At 44.5% G+C, this 6,674-nt stretch overlaps 1 non-coding gene across 1 annotated transcript; it reads left to right on the top strand.

Annotated features, from left to right (window-relative positions):
* The first annotated feature begins 654 nt into the window (after positions 1 to 654).
* TRNAK-CUU (transfer RNA lysine (anticodon CUU)) lies at positions 655 to 727 on the top strand. Its single transcript has one exon. It is a non-coding gene; the product is annotated as a tRNA-Lys (tRNA).
* Positions 728 to 6,674: the final 5,947 nt, after the last annotated feature.

Here is a 6,674-nt window from a genome sequence, read left to right as displayed (position 1 = left end):
TGTGAGAATGAGCCCTTAAAGGCATTTTACGGGTGTTGCCAATAGTGAATGTATGACTAAGGTAACGTTCACATTAGCGTTTCCCGACGCTGCGTCGGGAAACGCTGCGGCAACGCATGCGTCATGCGCCCCTATATTTAACATGGGGGGCACATGGACATGCGTTGTGCTGCGTTGTGCGACGCATGCGTTTTTCTTGCCGCAAGCGTTGGGCGCAGAAAATGCAACAAGTTGCATTTTTCTTGCGTCCAAATTTCGGCAAAAAAGGACGCATGCGTCGCAAAACGCAGCGTTTTTGCGTGCGTTTTTATTTGCGTTGTGCGTTGCCGACGCAGCGGCGCACAACGCAAATGTGAACGTAGCCTAAGGGCTCCTTCTCACTTGCGTGAAATCCCGTCTCTGCCGCCGGCACTCCAGAGCGCAATACATGGAGCCGCACGCTCCGCTCTGGAGTGCCGGCGGCAGAGTCGGGTTTTAACCTGCGAGACTCGGATGTATTTCACACAAGTGAGAAGGAGCCCTAAAACTCCAGTCTGCGCTCCACCCCCATAAGTGGAATGTGGTGTAACTTGAGTCCCTACAGATGGCAGTGTGGGGGAGGGGAGGTGGGTCTACTACGTAGATGTAAACATAGGCCATGTAAGGAGGCATGCAGCCCGGCTAGCTCAGTCGGTAGAGCATGAGACTCTTAATCTCAGGGTCGTGGGTTCGAGCCCCACGTTGGGCGCTGTGGTTTTTTTTGCCTCACTGATAACAGACGTGGATTTCTCCTAAACTCTGGAAACTTCGTCTTTTTTTCACCCTTTTCTATACGTCATGTGTCCATATGCTGCAGACTTGTTAGACAGTCCCCACCCACCTAGCGCTGCCACCATCGCTTTTTGTAATCTGATCAGCGTGTTTAAAATCCGCCACACGTCATCTTCTCTTGCGGGCATGCTGAGTGTCACGTGCAGATTTTCCCCATAGAATTGCATTAGGTGCGGAAAATCCATTTGCTGAGGAAATGCACTAAAAACAGGTGTAATCCGCGCATCACTGTATCAATGAAGTGTTATCAAAGCCAAATGCCAGGAAGCATCAAAAACAAAGTAGCGTGGTTTAACCCCTTCATCACCTTAGGATTTTCCGTTTTTGCGTTTTCGTTTTTTGTTCCCCTGCTTCCCAGAGCCTTACCTAATTTTTCCATCAATATGACCATGTGAGGGCTTGATTTTTGTGGGACGAGTTTGTACTTTTGAACGACACCATTGGTTTTACCATATAATGTAACTGGAAAACGGAGGAAATATTCCAAGTGAGGTGAAATTACAATAAAAATGCAATTCCAGAATTGTTTTTTTTTTCATTTTTCTTTTTTTTTTTACCATGTTCACAAAATGCTAAAACTGACCTGCCATTATGATTCTCCGGGTCATTACTAGTTTGTAGACAGCAAACATGTCTTGGTTCTTTTTTATTTAAGTGGTGAACAAAAATAGGAGCCATTTTCCGAGACCTGTAGCGTCTCCATTTTTTGGGATCTGGAGCTGGCTGAGGGCTTATTTTTTGTGTGCCGAGCTGACATTTTTTCTATATTATTTTGGTGTAGATAACATCTTTTGATCGTCCATTATTGCATTGTATTGCAATGTTGCGTAGACAAAAAAAAGTAATTCTAGCGTTTTTATTTTATTCTCGTTACCCTGTTTACTCATCTGATTAATTCTTTTTATATTTTGATAGATCAGACGTTTCTGAACGTAGCGATAGAAAATATGTGCATTTTTTATTTGTTTTATTTTCAATGTAGCAAAAAGAGGGTGATTTGAACTTTTATATATACACTAGATGATGGCCCGATTCTAAGGCATCGGGTATTCTAGAATATGCACGTCCACGTAGTATATTGCACAGTCCACGTAGTATATTGCACAGTCCACGTAGTATATTGCACAGTCCACGTAGTATATTGCCCAGTCCACGTAGTATATTGCACATTCCACTTAGTATATTGCACAGCCCATGTAGTATATTGCCCAGCCACGTAGTATATTGCCCAGTCACGTAGTATATTGCCCAGTCACGTAGTATATTGCCCAGTCACGTAATATATTGCACAGCCCATGTAGTATATTGCCCAGTCACGTAGTATATTGCCCAGCCACGTAGTATATTGCCCAGTCACGTAGTATATTGCACAGCCCACGTAGTATATTGCGCAGTCACATAGTATATCGCACAGCGACGTAGTATACAGCACAGAGCCACATAGTATATTGGCCAGTAACGTAGTATATTGCCCAGTGACGTAGTATATTGCCGAGTGACATAGTATACAGCACAGAGCCACGTAGTATATTGCCCAGCTACGTAGTATATTGCCCAGCCAGATTTGTCACAGGTGAAAAAATAAAAAATAAACATATACTCACCTTTCCGAAGGCCCCTTGTAGTCCACGGCAGCTTGCGGTCCCAGGGTTCGTACCAGAGCGCAGGACCTGTGATGACGTCGCGGTCACATGACCGTGACGTCATGGCAGGTCCTTCTGCAATACCATCTTTGCCACCGGAATCTGCAGCGGAAGATGGCGGCCGGCGGGAGCGGCTCAGCGGACTACGGAGGGTGAGTATAGCAGGTTTATTTTGTTTTAATTATTTTTAACATTACATTTTTTACTATTGATGCCGCATAGGCAGCGTCAATAGTAAAAAGTTGGGGACACACAGGGTTAATAGCGGCGGTAACGGAGTGCGTTACCCGCGGCATAACGCGGTCCGTTACCGCCGGCATTAACCCTGTGTTAGCGGTGACCGGAGGGGAGTATGCGGGCGACAGGCACTGACTGCGGGGAGTAAGGAGCGGCCATTTTCTTCCGGACTGTGCCCGTCACTGATTGGTCGCGGCAGCCATGACAGGCAGCTGGTGAGACCAATCAGCGAACGAATAACTGTGACAGAAGGACAGACTGACAGACGGAAGTGACCCTTAGACAATTATATAGTAGATATATATATATTTATATTTTTTAAAACTTTTTTTAACTTTTTACTGGCTTCAATAGTCTTCTTACGAGACTTGAAGCTGCAAGTTGAAGGGAGGGAGGCGACCTATGCGGTACCTATACATCATAGGTCGTAAAAAAGGTTAAAACATGACCCACCAGAGATAAAAAAAAGTATAAAAAAACCTCAAAAATACCATGAAAAAAAAAACTGCAAGTAACATAATTTAGCAAATAGGTGCATAAAATATTCAGTATCAAAAATTCCTCAAATACTCATCACAGGAACGTAATTTTATATTCCAATAGCAACCGCAGCATTTGGTTAAAGGGACACTGTCACCTGAATTTGGAGGGAACAATCTTCAGCCATGGAGGCGGGGTTTTTGGGTGTTTGATTCACCCTTTCCTTACCCGCTGGCTGCATGCTGGCTGCAATATTGGATTGAAGTTCATTCTCTGTCCTCCATAGTACACGCCTGCGCTGTGCAAGATTGCCTTTGCACAGGCGTGTACTATGGAGGACAGAGAATGAACTTCAATCCAATAGTGCGGCCAGCATGCAGCCAGCGGGTAAGGAAAGGGTGAATCAAAAACCCCAAAACCCCGCCTCCATGGCTGAAGATTGTTCCCTCCAAATTCAGGTGACAGAGTCCCTTTAATGCAGATGGATTATTATATCAGCCTGCGACCTAATAAAAAGTTTCAGACCCGCCATTTTACTAGATATATGAAGAGTTTTCTTTATTTCCATTTTCAGTATATGGTATCATAGATTAACCCTGATGCAGGACCGGGCATTTTAATTTTTGTGCTTGCTTATTTTTTTTCCTTCTCTCCTCCCAAGATGTATAATCGCTTAGAAAAAAAAAAACGCAGTTAAAAAAATCAAAATTTTTCAGTACAAAAAAATGCATAAATACGGTAAACCTCTTGGTTCAAGTTAAGAAATGGTTTAGTGTGTCATATTTAATGTTTCTTTTTATTTTCCTTTGTATATGGCCAGCTGATATTTTTATTGATACCATCGTATTTTACCCCAAAGTCAAACACTGCGAGAATTGAAGCCGATTCTAACAATTTCCCATTTTAACAAATTGGACCGGTTTCCTGTTTCGGCAGGTCAGGCATATCACCCCAAGTTGGACTTCTGCGTTCCCGTAGCTGCAGGATGTGTTCGGTATTTTCTTACAGGTGCTGACTCTGAATTCTTTGCTTTTGCTGATGTTTTTCTGTCCGGTGATATATTTGCAGACGTTTTCCAGGATTCTCGGATCTGTGTAGATGAAGCTTTGCGTCTCCGGGCATTCTCCTGCCATGACAGCATCGCAGTTGATCACCGCGGAGCTGGTAATCTGGTGTCTCTTAAAAGATTCCCATTTTTGACAAGTCGACAGGTATGGATTGAAAAGGCCGAGGAGGAGCTGAAATAACAAGAGCGTGGACGATGTTGATGACATTCTTGGCGTTACGGCCTGAGGAGAAAGATACATGGTGAAAATTATGAGGACATCAGAATGTTGCTTATTCTATTACACCTTTCCAAAATGTTGACCTGGTCCTGAACTTCTCCACCACAGCCCCGAAAACTGAGGCTTAGTAATATCTACTTTTCTCTGTAACTATGTAATTGTACATTTCTGGTTGTGCCTTACATCTGAGGAAAAAAGGATGAGGTGTTGACATTCACCTTGTCCTGTCCCTCTCTCTCCGACACAATCTGCATGGTGAGAGAATCGGCAATAGATGGTCGGCCGGTCCCACCAAAATAGTCAGAATAGTCAGGTTTCGGATGACTTTTCTCTAGTGTGTATATGGACCTGTAGTCTCTTGAAATTACCATGGCAACCCCAGAGCAAGCATTATGGGAACAATTTTTTAAGGCCACATTCACACATTCAGTAATTGGTCAGTATTTTGGATCAGTATTTGTAGTGAAAATCAGGAGTGGAACAATCAGAGGAAAAGTATAATAGAAACACGTCACCACTTCTGTATTTTTCACCCATTCATGGTTTTGGCTTATAAATACTGAGGTAAAATACTGACAAAAAACTGATCGTGTGAACGTGACCTAATACTGGCGTTAATGAAGGGGTTTACGTCTAATTCATTAGGCACCTCTCTAAGGCCAGTCTCACACGTCCAGATAATTCCGGTACCGGAAAAATCGGTACTGGAATTATCTGTGTCCGTGTGCCGGTGCGTTTCTGTGGCACATCAGTGTGGCACACGTGCAGCACACGTGTGCCCACTGGGTACCACACGCACCGTGCCAGAGACAGCGCTACAGTTTAGCGCTGTCCCCTGCATCGTGCTGAAGCCCCATTCATATCTTCCCTGCAGCAGTGTTTGCTGTAGAGAAGATATGGATAATAGTGTGTAAAATCCAGATCCAGGTCCCCCCCCTCCCACCCTCTGTGCGCCCCCCCGCTGTGATTAAAATACTCACCCGGCTCCCGGCTCCCTCGCAGCGTCCTGTCCTGGCCGCACCTTGTACTGTATGAGCGGTCACTTGGGGCCGCTCATTTACAGTAATGAATATGCGGCTCCACCCCTATGGGAGGTGGAGCCGCATATTCATGACTGTAACCGGCGGCCCCACGTGACCGCATACAGTAGAAGGTGCGGCCAGTAGAGGAAGCAGCGACAGCCAATGAGGGAGCTGGGTGAGTTTTCAGAACAGCTTTTGGCGCACAGGGGGTGGGGACATGGACCTTTATTTTATACACGATAAACTTAAAAAAAATGGATTATTCATATCTTCTTTACAGCAAACGCTGCTGCACAGAAGATATGAATCGCCGATTCAGCACCATGTGGGGGGGACAGCGCTTACTGAAGCGCTGTCTCCTGCACGGCACACGGACTGCACACGGACAAAGTCCGTGTGCGGTACGTGTTTTACACGGACCCATTGACTTTAATGGGTCCGTGTAATATGTGCGCTCCCACGAACACTGACATGTCTCCGTGTTTGGCACACGGAGACACGGTCCGCAAAAAATCAATGACATCTGCACAGATGCATTGATTTTAATGCGTCTACGTGTGTCAGTGGCTCCGGTACGTGAGGAAACTGTCACCTCACGTACCGGAGCCACTGACGTGTGAAACCGGCCTTAACTGGCATGCAATGGCATCAGAAATGTACTCCAGTCAAGAACTAGAATACATTTCTCAAGTTATGCCACTAAAGTGGCGTAACTTTGACTGAAGCCATTCCCTTCCCCTCCCATAGGACACTCATATTGGTGTAGTTGACCGAGAATTGCCTGAAAAAGTCACATTTTTGTGCACCCTCCGAGTTGCGGAAAAATATGGTGTCTTACTATGGTGTTTTACCTCAGGATTCTGGTGTAAAGACTTTTTAATAAATCAGCCCCTATATCTTTATTGAAGTAGAAAGACAAAATTACGTCAGCATAATTGTATTTTAATTTAAAGGGACAGAACTCCCTTTTTAAAATTTTGTTACGAAGCACCCAATATATCAGTTGTATGTATTTTCCAATTCAGACACAAATTAGAATCTGTTGTTTATGGGACATAATGAATATTCCAGTGCTTGTCCCACATTTTCAAATGCCGGATGCAATGCACAGAGGACGCAAATGTAGGTCATACAATTACCTTGGGAGAATTTGTCAGCTAATAATAGGCTGGTACCATATGTAATATTCAGCACCG

This window comes from Ranitomeya imitator, chromosome 2 (assembly GCF_032444005.1).
Source record: "Ranitomeya imitator isolate aRanImi1 chromosome 2, aRanImi1.pri, whole genome shotgun sequence".
In the NCBI taxonomy this organism is placed as follows: Eukaryota; Metazoa; Chordata; class Amphibia; order Anura; family Dendrobatidae; genus Ranitomeya; species Ranitomeya imitator.
The sequence above is the reverse complement of the archived record's forward strand: the minus strand, read 5'-3'. Positions and strand labels throughout refer to the sequence as shown.